This window comes from Copidosoma floridanum, unplaced genomic scaffold (assembly GCF_036245765.1).
Source record: "Copidosoma floridanum isolate Cflo_tuat_1 unplaced genomic scaffold, Cflo_Japanese_pri ptg000013l, whole genome shotgun sequence".
NCBI lineage: Eukaryota > Metazoa > Arthropoda > Insecta > Hymenoptera > Encyrtidae > Copidosoma > Copidosoma floridanum.
Window position 1 is genome coordinate 16,265,502 of NW_028321890.1, and position 15,908 is coordinate 16,281,409.

The 15,908-nt window shown below is 33.2% G+C and overlaps 1 long non-coding RNA gene across 1 annotated transcript; it reads left to right on the forward strand.

Moving 5' to 3' along the window:
• Positions 1-496: 496 nt before the first annotated feature.
• LOC149374906 (uncharacterized) lies at positions 497-1,540 on the forward strand. The gene is made up of 3 exons (XR_016292930.1): positions 497-553; positions 1,286-1,345; positions 1,479-1,540. It is a non-coding gene; the product is annotated as an uncharacterized LOC149374906 (long non-coding RNA).
• The last annotated feature ends 14,368 nt before the right edge of the window (positions 1,541-15,908 follow it).

Genomic DNA, 15,908 nt, shown 5'->3' on the forward strand with positions numbered 1-15,908 from the left:
ACACTTCCGAGAAGCTGCTTGTCTACGGTGAGAGAGCAGCTCTACTAGGTGGAAGAGAGACACTACAATCGAGCAATAATAGCATGGCTCTTCTGTATCTGAAGGAGTATTCTCCACCAATTCTCTTTCGGAACAGTGCGCGCAGCACTAGTCATTAACTCGAATAGTCCAACTGCAGTAAGCAACGACAGCGTTTAGTATTAGTACAAGCAGTGATTGTTGCACCTCCAGCTGTACAAGAAGCACACAAAGCGCATATCAAATTTATACAGTAATCAGTTCGATATTCTTCAATCACCGGTGTCGACTTTGTTAAAGGGGCAGGATTTTAAACGATTATTTGTATTCGAATTTCTTGTTCTAAATTATCATGCTTAAGAATATAATACCAAACTATACCGAAGAAGAAGTACTCGCAGACATTGAATGCATAAAACGAAATGCTTGTGCTTCACGATCTATTCCCCGTGACATTTTTAATAATAAAAGCCTCGTTTTACCAATTCATCAGAGCTACGGTGACAACAGTTCCTCTAAAGTTAAGGCACACAAGGTAAAAGACCATTTCTATATTGAATTATTACGGGTTCTTTATCGCGGGTTACGATGGGATAATATAGACTTCCCGTGTATTTCTTAAGTATAAAAATGGTTGGAAATGAAGACTCATCAAGCAAAAAGTGTAAGAAAAATTGTGCACTTTTTGAGAGGAGGTGCACTCCTACAAAGGGTAAGTGTAACAAAGATAGAGAGAGAAGAAGAGAGTAAGCCAGCGCAGGGATCTGCATAAATGGCAGATCGATGTAGACAGTCAGTATTGATAAAATCGGTAATTATAAAATAGTATAACCAACCAATATTACAAAATACGCTAAATCTTAAAAAGGAAATAAGATAGAGCAAAAAAATCGAGTATTCCGGGTTTTTTTTCGGGAAAAATAACATCATGACACACAAAGAAATAGGCGTTGAGTTATGTGAAGACATTACCTAAAATATCCCGCCTCTAAATATTTTTTCATAAAATCAAGATGAAAAATTAGTGAAAAAATTAAAGTATATTTGCAGAATTGTTACAAATATGTAGAATTTATTTCTCGTTTTTTGCCTAACAATAACCTTAAAAATTATTTTGAAAAATTTCTCGAGCCTTTTATTTACAAAAAATGTACAGGAAAGACATAAATATACCACCGTAACCAACGAGTAAAAGAGGGACTCCTAGTCCCACACTCTGGTTTTTTAAACAAACTCTATGTAATTTAATGGTCAATGATTTTTGTAGGAAGATTTTTATAAAGAGGTAGACTGCACAGGATTTGCTCTGGAAGAAATTAACGTATTCGTGAGTATCGTTTAGTTTTATTCGTCATACATATAATTTAAATGAAAGATAAAAGAACAAAAAAAATAATAAATAAAAATGACGTAATATGAAAAGCAAAAAATATACTTAATAAATTTTGTTTCAACTATAGGTCAAAGACGAATTGATCGTAGTCGAGGGTATACATGAAAAGTTGCAAGATGAGCACGGCAATGTCTATAAAAATTTATTAAAGACGTTTCCCGTCTCTGAAAACTACGACTTTAATGATGCTAAAATAAACTTAGTCTCGGACGGTACATTAACTATTTATATTCCTTGTAAGATTCAGCCTTTAGCAGATGAGAACTGTGCCATCAAAAGTCCAACCAAAACTGAACCAACTGGAGAAATATAACTTAAGTCAGAAGAATAATAATCTAATGGTATTTCATGATTTCATCTTTCTAAAGTTTCAAATAAATGATGAAAACTACGAGAAGCTTTTTATATTTATTATGTTGTTGATATATATAATTATATTATGTCATTTGTATACACAATTTCATGCAATAAATACACACCCATAAAATGCTAAGATTTGATAGCGTGTATTGATAAGTCCTCTAGCAGAGCATACCGACTAATTTCTTTCCGATTTCATTCGTATCAAATATTTGACATAATCATGTAGTTGCAGAAAAATTGTTTATTACACGTTTCTAATACGAGCCAAAGAAAGCTTTATCTAAAAATAGGCAACAAATATCCTAATGAAATATTACTAATTATAATATTTTACATGAGAAAAGAATTGGAGGCGGGCAATAATAAAGTAACGAATGTATACAATCTTTCTGTTACATTTAAATATGATAGTATGCGTACATTATATCCTGAGGCAAAAATGACAAGTCAACAGCACAGGTAGTCTAAACTTATTTGTTGGAAGTGTGGCATTGAACTGCAAGTGAGGTAACAAGGTTAGATTATTTTATTAATTTTACAAGATTCTAAGATGTATATTATAGTACACGGATGTAACATGACAAGGGATGGCCTTGTCAATGCCGACGCCTGTCCTCCCCCCAGCAAATCTATTGGTGAGGTTCAGGATTTTAATGCTTCTTGCACAACAGATTTTCATAGATTAAACTTTTCCATAATTGATTTTTGTAATCCTACGTGTGTCGTGCTACTTGATAAAGGACAGTGCTTTTTTTGTCCAATTAGAAAACGGAAAAGGGTGTATTTCAGTGCAGTAACCTTTCTGTTGCCAATAAGGTCCCCTCTTGCTCAATTCGGACTGGAGTCGCTACTCTTCTTCATATGTTTTTAATAGAAATGTACTGCCCCATGAGTTACGGTTACCTGCTATTACTTAGGCCTCATAGTCTGTCTTGACTGTTTTACCAAAACCACCGCGCTGGAAAAAAACGATGCACAAGGCCAGCCCCAGAAAACAGCTTGTAAGTAAACCTATTATGTGTCATAGTAGTGTGTCAGTGTAGTAAATGCCCTGGTGCAAAAGTTGTAAACATCACTGTTTCTTAAACAAAGTGGGGTGAAATGCTATTTGGTTTGACGCCCCTTCATACGATCCAAGCTGCCAGCAGCAGGATCTCTGTCAAGGTCTTGCACACCCTAGAGTAAGATTATCAATATTATCACTAGTTAATATTATTATCATTATTATTATTATATTATTTATTACTTGTACAATAAATTTTTTTGATATTCATATTATTACTATTCTTGTCCTCATAAGTGCTGTAATAACTAAAAAAAATAAAACATCAGTACCCTTAATACATAAGGTTTCTAAGAAATGAGGAGTAAAGGGTACAGTTGTTGACCTCCCGATACAGATTCACTGCCAGATGCATTCTTAAATAGAGCCTTTATATATAAATATACAAAATATACAGAGGTATTTTTAGATTTTCCGGTGGCTAGATCCTTAACTTTAGGTGACAGTCACCTTCTATACTGCATTAAAACATCGGCTGCATATTTGGAAGAAAAATGAGTTATTTTTTACGAATTGAAACTCTTTCATCAGCCGATAAATCTCGTAAAAATTATTGTACGAAAACAAAAAACAAAAGATGATTTCTTCAAAGAAAGTTGCAATTATAAAATATTTCAATTACTGGGAAATCATATAAATTTGAAGTACGTCGTTATTTAGCGTACGCACGTGGTTTAACTTAAACAAAAGATTACTTCATTTTTATACACAAAAAATTCAAGTCAATGCATAAACTTTTTGTTATTAGTATAAAATATCAAGTAGGCTCTAACAATATACTACATAGTCATCGGCCGTATTTGCCGTTGAGATAAGTCATTCTTACACCATACTTTAAACTTCTAGCAAATTGAAGAATTACTATAAGTAATTCTTTTTAAATCTATTTTTATTTTCTTTAAAAACTCATGAAACAAACACGTATTTTCTGTGTAAAGTTCGTGAATAAAGTCATTTACGACTGGACTTTATTAAATAACTAAACAGAGTAATTCTTACCATGGACATTCTCATCAAACGTTGATAGAAATGTTGACTGTCATCGTATGCTTTATAAATAAAAATGCAGGAGGTTAGTACTTTTGGAAGCTGTAATAAGTGGGTTGTAGCAAGATAAAAAATTATCCCCTTACTTCAGTTTTAAATGGTATTCAGCTTTTAAGTATACAATTTTGAAAGTGATAGAAGCTAAGTAGAAACAAGAGAGTATAAGTAAGGTTATATTTTTATTCTCCAGAGACTTAATAATAACATTCGTTTACCCAAAAACCGCTTATACAAGTATACATTATTCATTGATAAAGAACGAGGCTAAATCATCAAGTATATAGCTCGGATCTAGTTGCGTCTACTGTAAAGTGGGAAGAGTACAAGGGTATAGTGATGTATAAATAATAAATATAGCTGCTTATGCTGGTTTTTGATTCTATAATACTTGTCTTTCTTTTTGCTTGTGTTCTTTGACTATAATGACGTGGAAACCAACTTGTTTCGTGAACGTATAAAATGATGTCAAAGATGAGTAAGCCAGGGTTGGTCAGTTGGAAAAGATACCTGCACTGTTTTGACGATGAGAGATAGAGCAAACAGCCTTAATGTCATACTAGTAAGGCTATATTCTTTAAGTGAAAAAAGAGATGACGTTTAATACGACATGTGCCTCGAGCAGCATAGTCGTGGAAAATTTGTTGGCTGTGACTCTGTATCTTTAACACGAAGAGGTACGCATTATTAAAGAGTATAGAGGAGTTGCATAGCAATAGCTGTTTATATCTTCGTTTGATTTACTTTAACATTAAAAATTTAAGTGAGCGTCGCTCTGTAATTGTGGGTATTGTTAGGAACTTTTGTCTTGTGTAAGACGCCAAAATATTATACAAGGCTTTGTTTATTTCATGTTTTTTTAGTTATAAATATCGTGGTCCGTATTTTATCGTATAAAACGATTTTTGCTTTAAAAGTGACACTTTTGCTATTAAGTACAAAGACTAGTGCTGTTTCTTAAACAAAAATGTATTGATTTTTTTGTACTTAACAAGTATAAAGTATTATTCTCTAGATATTTATTTTCGCTCAAAGAAGAATGAACAATAAATGATTCAACAGACATTAGTAATTCCAAAAAAGTAGCAGCTTTTGTATAAGAAATGAGACTTAAATACAATAATCAATTAAAATTGTATATTATTATTTAAACTATCTTTCTACTAGCGTTACTTGCGATAAAAAACCTTTTCGGTACTTAGTTATCACTCGAAAAATATCTAGGAAAATCACTTACACACCCAATAAAAGGTACTGCTCACAACGACGATAAAGAAAAATTTTAAATTGATAAATAATTTAAAGTGATTACTATACTATTACACACAATGGCCCACACACATTACACCGTATATTTGTAATTTATATCTTTAAATTACAGATAAGACGTTACAAAAGCGTGAGATAAAACAATACGGCATCGTTGCTATTCGTTTATGTTGCGGTTATGTACGCGAATAGAGAATTTGGATCAGAGGTACTGAGAAGCAACTAAAGTCCGCAAGAGAATTCTTAGATATCTTTCCACCACCACACCATGACAGAAAGATCCCTACTTCCACAATTAAAAATTAATCTATTTATAATCATTTTATTATTGTGAACAGCTCAAGTAACTTTGAATTCTAATAAGTGTATAATAAATATTGTAACATGATAATTTTTTATTGTTTGTTAACGTTCGTTTGTTTTAGTTATTAATTATTATTTTACAGTGTAAAGGCGTGTCAACATAGCGGGTATTTAATACAGCTTTGAGATCGTGTTATGGTCGGTCGCATAAGGGCTGATTGGGAGCACCTATCTTTTCTCACACGATTACTTCAGAAATCGGTAAAGTGAGAAGAGCCACGTAGCGAGAGATTTCGAATCTCTCACGGGAGTTCGGTCACGACGCGCTCTTATTCTGTGAAATGACGATCGTTTCCTTGACAACTAGTTCTTTATATTTTTTGTTTATATAATAACTTCAAGCGAGCGTGCTAGTTTTTTTCTAAAAATAGTCTCTGTCAAGTCGTCGTAGAGACAACACGTATCAATAAATCAGTTTAAGAAAAATAAATGTTGCACGGTTTTATTTCGTAAAACAAGTCGGTAACATTTTTTTGGTGCATCGGCCGGGAAACAAACTTTAAGTGAATATTCCCAAAAAAAAACGTTTCACGTTTCGTGTTTTACCGTGTCGATCCTGTTGAAGCTCTTGCAGCTCGACACCACCGACAACAGCAACGACGTACACCATAACCACGTCCCGAGGTTGATCTAAATCAATCAGTATACGAAGAAGATGACCTGCTTGGTAGTGAGAGCGATTTTGACGAAACGTCAGGTAGCGAAGAGAGCTTAAATCGCGATTTTTCGAGCAGAAATTTTAATACTCAAATACATAGTACAAAAAATCAAACAGATTTAGGCGAGGTCTTTAGTAGGTTGGCAAAGGCTATTGAGAGTTCTTTGACGGCCAATCAACAAGCTAGTTTTCAGACTAATAATTCTGCATTATTGAACAGAATAACATCTAAACCTTTGCCGACGTTTACTGGAGATCCACTTGATTGGAGAAAATTTAAGCAATCATATGAATTGTCAACCGAAAAAAATGGCTATACAAGCCAGGAGAATCTACTCAGACTTTCCGAATCGTTAAGGGGTGATGCTCGTGATGCTACCAACGCTCTTTTTGTAGCCAGAAACAGTACGAATAAAATAATAAAGACGCTGAAAATGAGATTCGGAAACAATAATGTGATTTTACAAAATATTTTGAACGACGTGCAAAGTTTACCGCGAATTGACGCGCAAAAAGTAACTTAGTTGAAGTCGCGACTCGATTAAAAAATTCCGTAGCACCTATAAAATCTTTAAACAAACAAGGCTGCTTGTTTAGTTCCGACCTGTTGAGCGAGACGATAAAAAAAATGCCTTATTCAATGATTGACCGCTACATTCGATATGCTGCTTTCGAGGGACACGAAAAGCCTGATCTAGAGAAATTATCCGACTTTTTGTTCGAAGAAGCCGAGATTATTTTAGTTTCCGGTGTAAACGTGTTACCTTTCCATTCTGAAGTAAAAAGCGCATCCAAACGTGTGAATCGGATTGCTCGTAATGAACGAAGCGTATTTTTAACTAAAATCGATAAAAGCTCTGATGTACATATTATCGAGAGTGATTTAAAATGCACAATTTGTAAACTCGAAAATCACAGCATAAGTAACTGTAAAGAATTTTTGAAATCAACTCTTGTCAATCGTTGGAAATTCGTTAAATTGCGAAAATCATGTTTCAATTGCTTGCAATCAGATCACCTTAAGAAAGACTGTAAAAAAGATCCGTGCAAAAGATACAATCGAAGACATCATGAGCTTTTGCATCGAGACCGTACAGCAACGTCAAAATCTCACGGAGAATCGTTATCGGGAAAGGCGTTGTGACTAGGTAAAGAGAATTTTAAAGTGTGTTTTCAAACACAAAATTTTAATCCGCGCATCATATTAAAAATATTTAGATTAAAAATTATTGGCCCTAATGGTTCGGAAGAAATCAACGCCTTTGTTGATGACGGATCTGCCGCGACGCTAATTAATTTCAAAATAGTAAAAAAAATAGGAGCTAAATATACAAAATTAAGTATGTCTTTGAAAAGCCTCGCTGGAATTACGTTCGTCAGTAAAAAGGTAGATGTAGCGGTGAGAAGTGAAAAGGCAGTTTTCAATATAAAAAACGTTTTAGTAGTTGATGATCTCCTCTTGTCGTTGCAAAGTATAGATAAAAATATCGTGTCCATGTGCGAAAGAATTACTGGAATCCGAGTAAACACCTTGAATGCGCCTTCAAAGATGTTAATAGGACAAGATCACGTCGACCTTATTATGACGCATGAATTCAGGGAGATTAAAAAAGATTCTTTATTTGTCAGTCGTTGTTTATTGGGATGGACAATACATGGCTATTTTTATGAACAATTTGAAGATGAAGCACATGTTAGTATTATCGAACAAAAATCTGAAAAAAATTCGAGTGATGAAAATTGTTTGATCGAACTCGATAAAATAATTTGGTTTTATTTCAATATAGAATCACTCGGAATTGAGGACGATAGATCTGGTAGTATCAAAATTGACAGAGCTCTCGAAATATTAGAAAAAACAAGTCGTTGTGTAAATGGCTCTTGGGAAGTCGGGCTTTTGTGGAAATCAGACAACAAATGTTTTCCTAGCGGTCGGGGTACTGCACTTCGCAGACTTACGTATCTGGAAAAGAAATTTGATCGCGACCCTGTTTATGCTCAGCTATATAAAAAAGAAATGATGCGTTTATTTGAAAACGGTTTTGCGATTAAAGTAGAAAAAGCAACTCCAAAAGAAAAAATCATTCGCTACTTACCTCATTTCGGCGTACAAAACGTAAATGAGCCAGGGAGAGTTAGATTGGTTTTTGATGCCACAGCAAAAGTAGATTCAAAAAGTTTAAATGATTTGCTGTTAGCTGGACCTGACTTTTTACGTCCTCTTCCTGGTGTAATAATGCGTTTCCGTCAATTTACCTATGCCATAAAATCTGATATGCGCGATATGTTTCTAAAAATAAAGATTCGCGACGAGGATCGTGACGCGCAAGGTTTTTTTTGGCGGGGAGGAAATCGGGATACTCCTCTTCAAGAATTTTTAATGAGTTCGATGTTGTTTGGCGCAAAATCATCCTCTTGTACCGCATTATTCATCAAAGACAAAAACGCCACTTTATTTTTATCAAAGTATCCGAAGAGCGTGAAAAGTTTAAAAAACACTTGTTATATGGACGATTTCTTAGATAGCTGTGAATCGTGCTTTGAAGCTTTAGATCGCGTTTATCAAGTGTCAGGAATTAATGAACACGCTAATTGGGAGATGCACAGCTGGTCAAGTAACGATTTATCGATTTTCTATGGCAAAGATAAAAATAATTCATTTATACGGTCATTAAATTCAATCCAGGTTAACAAAGAGAAAATTTTAGGATTACAATAGGACAATCATTTCGATAAACTTGGATTTAATACAAATTTTAAAAAAATAAATAATGAATTAATTACCGGAAATAAGATACCTACAAAAACTGAGTTTTTAGCGATTATCGTGTCGATTTTCGATCCTCTTGGATTTTTAGCTCCTTACACTATTCACTCAAGAATTTTAATGCAGGAAGTTTGGAAATCGGAAGTTGCTTGGGAAAAAGAAATAAAAGAAAAGAAATTTTTAAAATGGAAGGAATGGATTAAAGATTTAGAGCTTGTAAAATCATGCAAGATCGATAGATGTTATCAGTTGCGCGAATTTTAATTACGTGAAGCCGAATTACACGTTTTTCGTGACGCTAGTTCGAAAGCATAAGCAGCCGTAGCTTACTGGTGTTTCATTTTAAGCAATGATAAATTCCATACTTCATTAATAGCTGCAAAAAGTAGAGTAACACCCACAAAAGGATCAACAATTCCGCGACTCGAGCTTCAAGCCGCGCTTTTGGCTACTCGCCTTGCATCTATGATAATTAAAGAACACAACTTTCAAGTAAATAAATGTGTTTATTGGTCAGATTCAGTTACGGTTTTATGTTGGATAAAAAAAGATCCCAAGCTATTTAAAGTTTTTGTAGCAAATCGACTTGATGAAATTCGAAAAAATTCCAAGGGGTGTGAATGGCGATGGGTACGGACAAAGGAGAATCCGGCTGATGACGCCACGCGTTTCACTCCTGGAACGTTAAAAGAACAAAGCCGATAGTTTCTCGGACCGTCGTTTTTAAGGGAAACAAAATCGAACTGGCCAAATCAATCTTTCGTGCAATTAAATCAAAATTTAGAATGCAAAGAAGAATTTCAAAAAGAGATTTATTTAAATATCGTAAAAGAAAATTTAATAGATTTTACGCCATTTTCATCATTCATTCGTTTAGTTTCTTTCGTTCTGCGAGTACTGTCAGTTGTTAATGAAGTGAAAAAGAAAAAAATCTCGTTGACTGATCTGCGAATAAAAGCAGAAGAGCTATGTGTTAAAATGTCGCAACAAACTTTTTTCTTTAATGAAATAACGGCATTAAACAAGAAAGAACAAATTTCAACAGATAGCAAGCTTTTGGGTCTAGATCCATTTTTAGACGAAAAAGGAATAATGCGGATTAGTAAACGTCTAGCAAATGTCGAGGAAAGCAGCGATAAATTGAAGTATGAACCGATCGTTTTAAATAGCAAAGAGAATTTTACAAAGTTATTAATAAAACATTATCACGAAAAATTTTAACATGGCAATCACGAAACCATTTTCAACGAAATACGTCAAGATTATTGGATTATCGGACTTCGTCATTCACTAAAAAGTTTAGTTTTTGAATGCTTGCAATGTTAAATGCTTAACGCTAAGCCTGCAGAGCCTAAGATGGCAGCACTCCCAAAAGCACGGATAGCCTTTAAAATGAAACCATTCTGTCATTGTGAAGTTGATTATTTCGGGCCAATGTTTGTACAAGTTAAACAAACACGTGAGAAGAGATGGAGGGTTTTACTTACGTGTATGACTACAAGAGCCGTTCATTTGGAAATTGCGTATAAACTGAATACCGACTCTGTAATTTTAGCTTTTAAAAGGTTTATCGCGCGTAGAGGTGATGTTCTGGTTGTTTACTCGGATAATGGGACAAATTTCAAAGGTATTCGTTCAAAATTAAAAGAATCAATTGAAATATTACATTCAAATTCACAAAAATTAGAAGAATTTGCGACAAAAAAGAAATTTTATTGGTATTTTAATCCTCCAGCCGCCCCTCATATGGGGGGAGCATGGGAACGATTAATTCGTTCCGTGAAAACTGCGATTTCATTATCCTTACGAGAGCAACATCCGAAAGTCGAAACATAACTAACAATCTTTGCAGAAGTAGAACATACGGTGAATTCTCGCCCGTTAACGTGTGTATCATTAGATCCGCGAGGCAGAGAAGCACTTACTCCCAATCACTTTCTGTTAGGAAGTTCGTCAGGTTCAACAAAAATTATGGAAAACGAAATTCCATCTCCATGTACGCGTGAACAATGGAAAATAAGCGAGAGAACAGTAGACTTATTTTGGAAAAGATGGTTGTGCGAATATTTTCTTTCATTGATATCTAGAAAAAAATGGCGAGAAAAAGAGACTCCATTAAAAAAGGGAGATATCGTTCTCATTCTAGATAACAATGTACCTCGAAATCAATGAAAGAAGGGATTAGTTGTTAAAGTATTTCCGGAAACTGATAATTAGGTTCGAGTAGCAGAAGTAAGAACGGCGTTCGAAAATTTCTTGCGACCAAGTAGAAAACTAATTAAGTTTGCAAAAGTACAAAATTAAAATTAAAAAATCGGGGGAGAATGTTGTAACATGGTAATTTTTTATTGTTTGTTAACGTTCGTTTGTTTTTGTTATTAATTAATAATTAACAGTGTAAAGGCGTGTCAACATAGCGGGTATTCAATACAGCTTTGAGATCGTGTTATGGTCGGTCGTATAAGGGCTGATTGGGAGCACATATCTTTTTTCACACGACTACTTTAGAAATCGGTAAAGTGAGAAGAGCCACGTAGCGAGAGATTTCGAATCTCTCACAAGAGTTCGGTCACGACGCGCTTTTATTCTGTGAAATGACGATCATTTCCTTGACAACTAGTTCTTTATATTTTTTGTTTATATAATAACTTCAAGCGAGCGTGCTAGTTTTTTTCTAAAAATAGTCTCTGTCAAGTCGTCGTAGAAACAACACGTATCAATAAATCAGTTTAAGAGAAATAAATGTTGCACGATTTTATTTCGTAAAACAAGTCGGTAACAATGAATATTCTTTTTCAACCAGTTTATAATGAAGAATCAAAAAAGTTCAAACTATTCTGTAGAGCAGCTTTTATTGCTCTTCAAAAATCATTTGTAAAATAACTAATTGTGATAACCGAAGGGAATGTATTGATAACAAAATTTGGAAAAGACGAGAAGGTAGAAAATTATAAGAAAACGGTCTCACTGTTATATGTTTAACGCAAGCAATTGATACATTAATCAACGAATAGACTGAGAAATAAAGAACTCCCTCAATGAAAAGTGAGCGGAATTCAACGAAAAAATTACTGGAGACCTTATACTTTTGCCAATGAGTGATGTATATTTTAATTAGTGTAAGGTTTTTAAAGACTAATAATTTTATTTTTGTTTTCTTATTTTCTAAGACCAATTCTATGGAGTTAGAATTTTAAAGTGACTTGAACCGCATTAAACTTAGGTTACTGAAATTTAAATATATATAATGTTTAAAAAATGTTCAAATTTTTAATATGATGTTACAAAGAAAATTTTTTTACTCACAATGTCCAGCTATCCAACAAAAAAATGTAATAAATCTGTTGTACTATTTGGAACAACATATTTTTTGATTCTATGTAATTTGCGTAACTTACCTCTCTATTTTGCACTTTGGAGTTTTACAATGATTGTTGATCTGAAGTTTTGTCACTGTATTATTTCCATTTAAAGGTCTACTACCTCCTTCTTTAATGGAGAGTTGCCTGACCATTATCGACATATAAGTCCATTTTTTTCTTTAGCCAAGTTGTAATCAAGTAAGCATAATCAGTTGGACAGGAAACTTTTTTTCATTTCTTTTAAGTATTTATGGCAGCTTAATATTTTGTAATAGTGTCATGTCAATAGATCAATAAATAAAAGGATATAAATGTACGACTCATTACACGCTAAGTTTCTCGTTACAATTTTCACAAACAAGTTGCATATGAATTGGCTAGATTAACAACACAATATCTTAAGTGCACAAAAGCTCGTTTTGCATCATAATCCCATAAATTTTGCATGAAACGTGATCGTACAGAAAAGCAAAGGCACAAAAACACAAGTAGCTTGTGTAATTGTTTATTGTTTTCGAACAAGAATTCATGTCAAAATTATTGGTTTAACAATCGAGATGTCAGTTCGTAATACAAGTACAACGTGCTTTATCCTATCTGATGACGAACGATCGCATATTTCTGAAAAACATTATTTACAAACAAATAAAATATCATATATGATACAACATTGTAAACAACACACGAGAAAGAATAACTCGTAGACGGTGGCGATAGTTTTCACGTGGTATTTGAGTATTTTTATTTTTATCGTCAGGTATGAAGCATTAAATCACTCTGGTGACAAAATTTTCGTATTACATTTTGTATTATATCTTAAACACGCTTTTGTTTTTCACTGAACTCATACACATAATCATCGCCGTTGCGCAAATAATAAAAATTTAAGCTCCGATGCACCCACAACATGATGATGCCAATGTTTACACGTGCGGGAAATTGATAAGTTAGGAAGTATTATAGAAGAGAATTTTTTAATTCTATTCAGTCCAAAATATTAACAGATTTTTTTATATTTGTAGTTTAGTGTTTTAAATACGTATTAAAAAGCTTTCATTTAAACTACCAACTAAGTTTTTAATTGCATTAATGGGTGAAATTTCAATTCTTTTCTTGTGACAAAAGGCCATCGATTAATTACGTAAGATTAATAAGACGAAGTTAAATATGTAATTTAACGTTATTGAATTAAAATTTAATGTTAAAAAATAATGAGAAACATTAAGTATTAGGAGTAAACAATAATAATAAAACCTTAATCAAATAATTTAAAGTTATTCATGAAGGCTGGTAGTTTTCTTTATTTTTTGTCTAAACTCTATAAATGTATCCTTTATTTTAGAAAAATTTTAACTTATGCGTGTACAGTACCAATGCTTCACGTGACTTAAGTCAGTTATAAACTTATGGAAAAAAATTATTATGCACGGTATTGTACGAGTACTTCTTGTGCACATTCACAAATATTTGAGGTCTAAATATTCAGTATAACGTTTTTTTCAAAAAACATGATAAATTTTAGAAAAGTCAGTAAAATAATTAGCAGAACATTAAAAAACGATTAATTTAAAAATACAAAATATATGTAGTTCATAGATAGTTGACTTCTTGTTTTGTTATTTGAAATTAATAAAGTAAATCCTGAAAGATGGTTGTTGATGTTTAAACACTGTTTTTTGACCACACTCTAATGCTCCTTGTAAAGGAGCTGGGCGATCTCCTTGTATCAAAGATACCTACTCTTTTTTCACCCCCTTTTTGTAATGGAGGGACTCTTTTTTTTTCCAAAGCGTTTACACACATATACAGCAACAAACACTTTTTTTTTAGTTTGACAAATTGTAGAAAATTTTCCGATCTCACATTTTTGATCGATCAAATGAACTTACCTGTAAGTGATGTTCAATCGTAATTGTATTAAAGAGACTCGTTTAAAGACATACCAAATTCTATTTTCTTTCTTTTCAGCTGTATATCACGATTTTTAGAGTTAGTACTTAATTTTTTAACTAAAGGCCCCAGGACCCTGCACTGATAGGTCGCTTGTGGGATACGTCATTTCTATTAGAAGTAAATGGGTTTTTTTTTTTTTTTATCTGCCCAATTTTTTAGGTTGTGGGTAATGATCTTACATTATACTTATGGGTGGGATTTGTACGTTTTCGAACTGGTCACTTTAATATAATAACGATAGAACATCACTTACAGGTAAGTTCGTTTGATCGATCAATTATATTTTTTGCGTCTCGTTCAAAGACATACCAAATGCAGATGTATAGTGGCAAGGTAAATTTACACTTTACACATTTTTTCTTTCTTCTTTCTACTCTTTTATTTCTTCTTTAAGGTTGCGTCTTATATGAACCGAAATGCCATACACGAACATACTTACCTAAAGAGACAGTAGAGAATGATGGTGCAAGTACTGATCTTTCTTTTCTTCTCTTCTTATGCGTTGATAATGTTATCCATATATCGTTCGATGTAATTTTAAAATCACTTTCTGTTTTATTTTTTTTTGTCTTATCTATTCATGAAAAGTAGACGTGAAAGTTTTTTCTCAATGTTTTTATTTAAACATTTACTCAAGGGTTGCTTAATCAAATTTGGCAGCAGAGTTTTTTGCATCTCTATCCGTTCCTTTTTTTAACACTATTATAATATCAAGGGCTGTCAAACCTCAACATTAGGCAAACTATAACACTACTTTTTTAATCGCATTGACATAGCAAACGAGCCAATGCTCACATTAGTATCCCTGCCATATGTTTTTAATAATAACAGCAATATATGTATAGAAAGACAAAGTAGAAATATAAATCATTTTCTTTTTTTGCCACGAAATGATGCTTACAATTCTAAGAATCAATGTACATTTTATTGTCTCTGACCATTGTGATGATAATAACAAGGCAAGACTTTCGGCTGCTGAAGCCCACGGTATCCTTTTCGAGTGGTTCATTCTATGGCTAGATCAGCTAGAGGGATGTACCTACAGCAGTAATTGGACGCAGCACGTGACCTAGAGAACCAGGTCAGTTTCACTTACCAAAAACTTAATTTTAATGTTGACGTCTGGGACTTGTCTCGAGTCACAAGAGTAATTACCTAAGTTGACAAAATTTAAAAGTGATACTTTAAACTTTAAGTAAACCCTCCCTTTTTATTGCATGAATTATATCATTGGGTGCCACTTTAGTCGGATATTGGTAGCTAAACAAGAACTTAAACCAGTGAGCTAGCTAAGCCCTTGAGATTTACTGTAAAGTTTATTTATCCATCAACATAAGTCAAATGACTCATTAAGAAAAGACTTTACACAAATTAAAATATAAATAAGTCGAATAAGTTCTCTTGTAGTTTATTGAAGGTGCGTATAACATACTTTTTTTTCTTTATTAATAATCGTTATATATTAACAATTATAATAAGTAATACCAACATGCTTTCACCATGACACTTACACAATTCAAGCAATTTAATTTAGCACTAATCAGATGTTTTTTTTTTTTTTTTTTTTTTTATATTATAGTGCTCTACGTCCGGCTCCTTTTTAATAAGGGCACTACTATGGGCACTTAGCACTTGGGAAAGGGACAAGGAAAGGG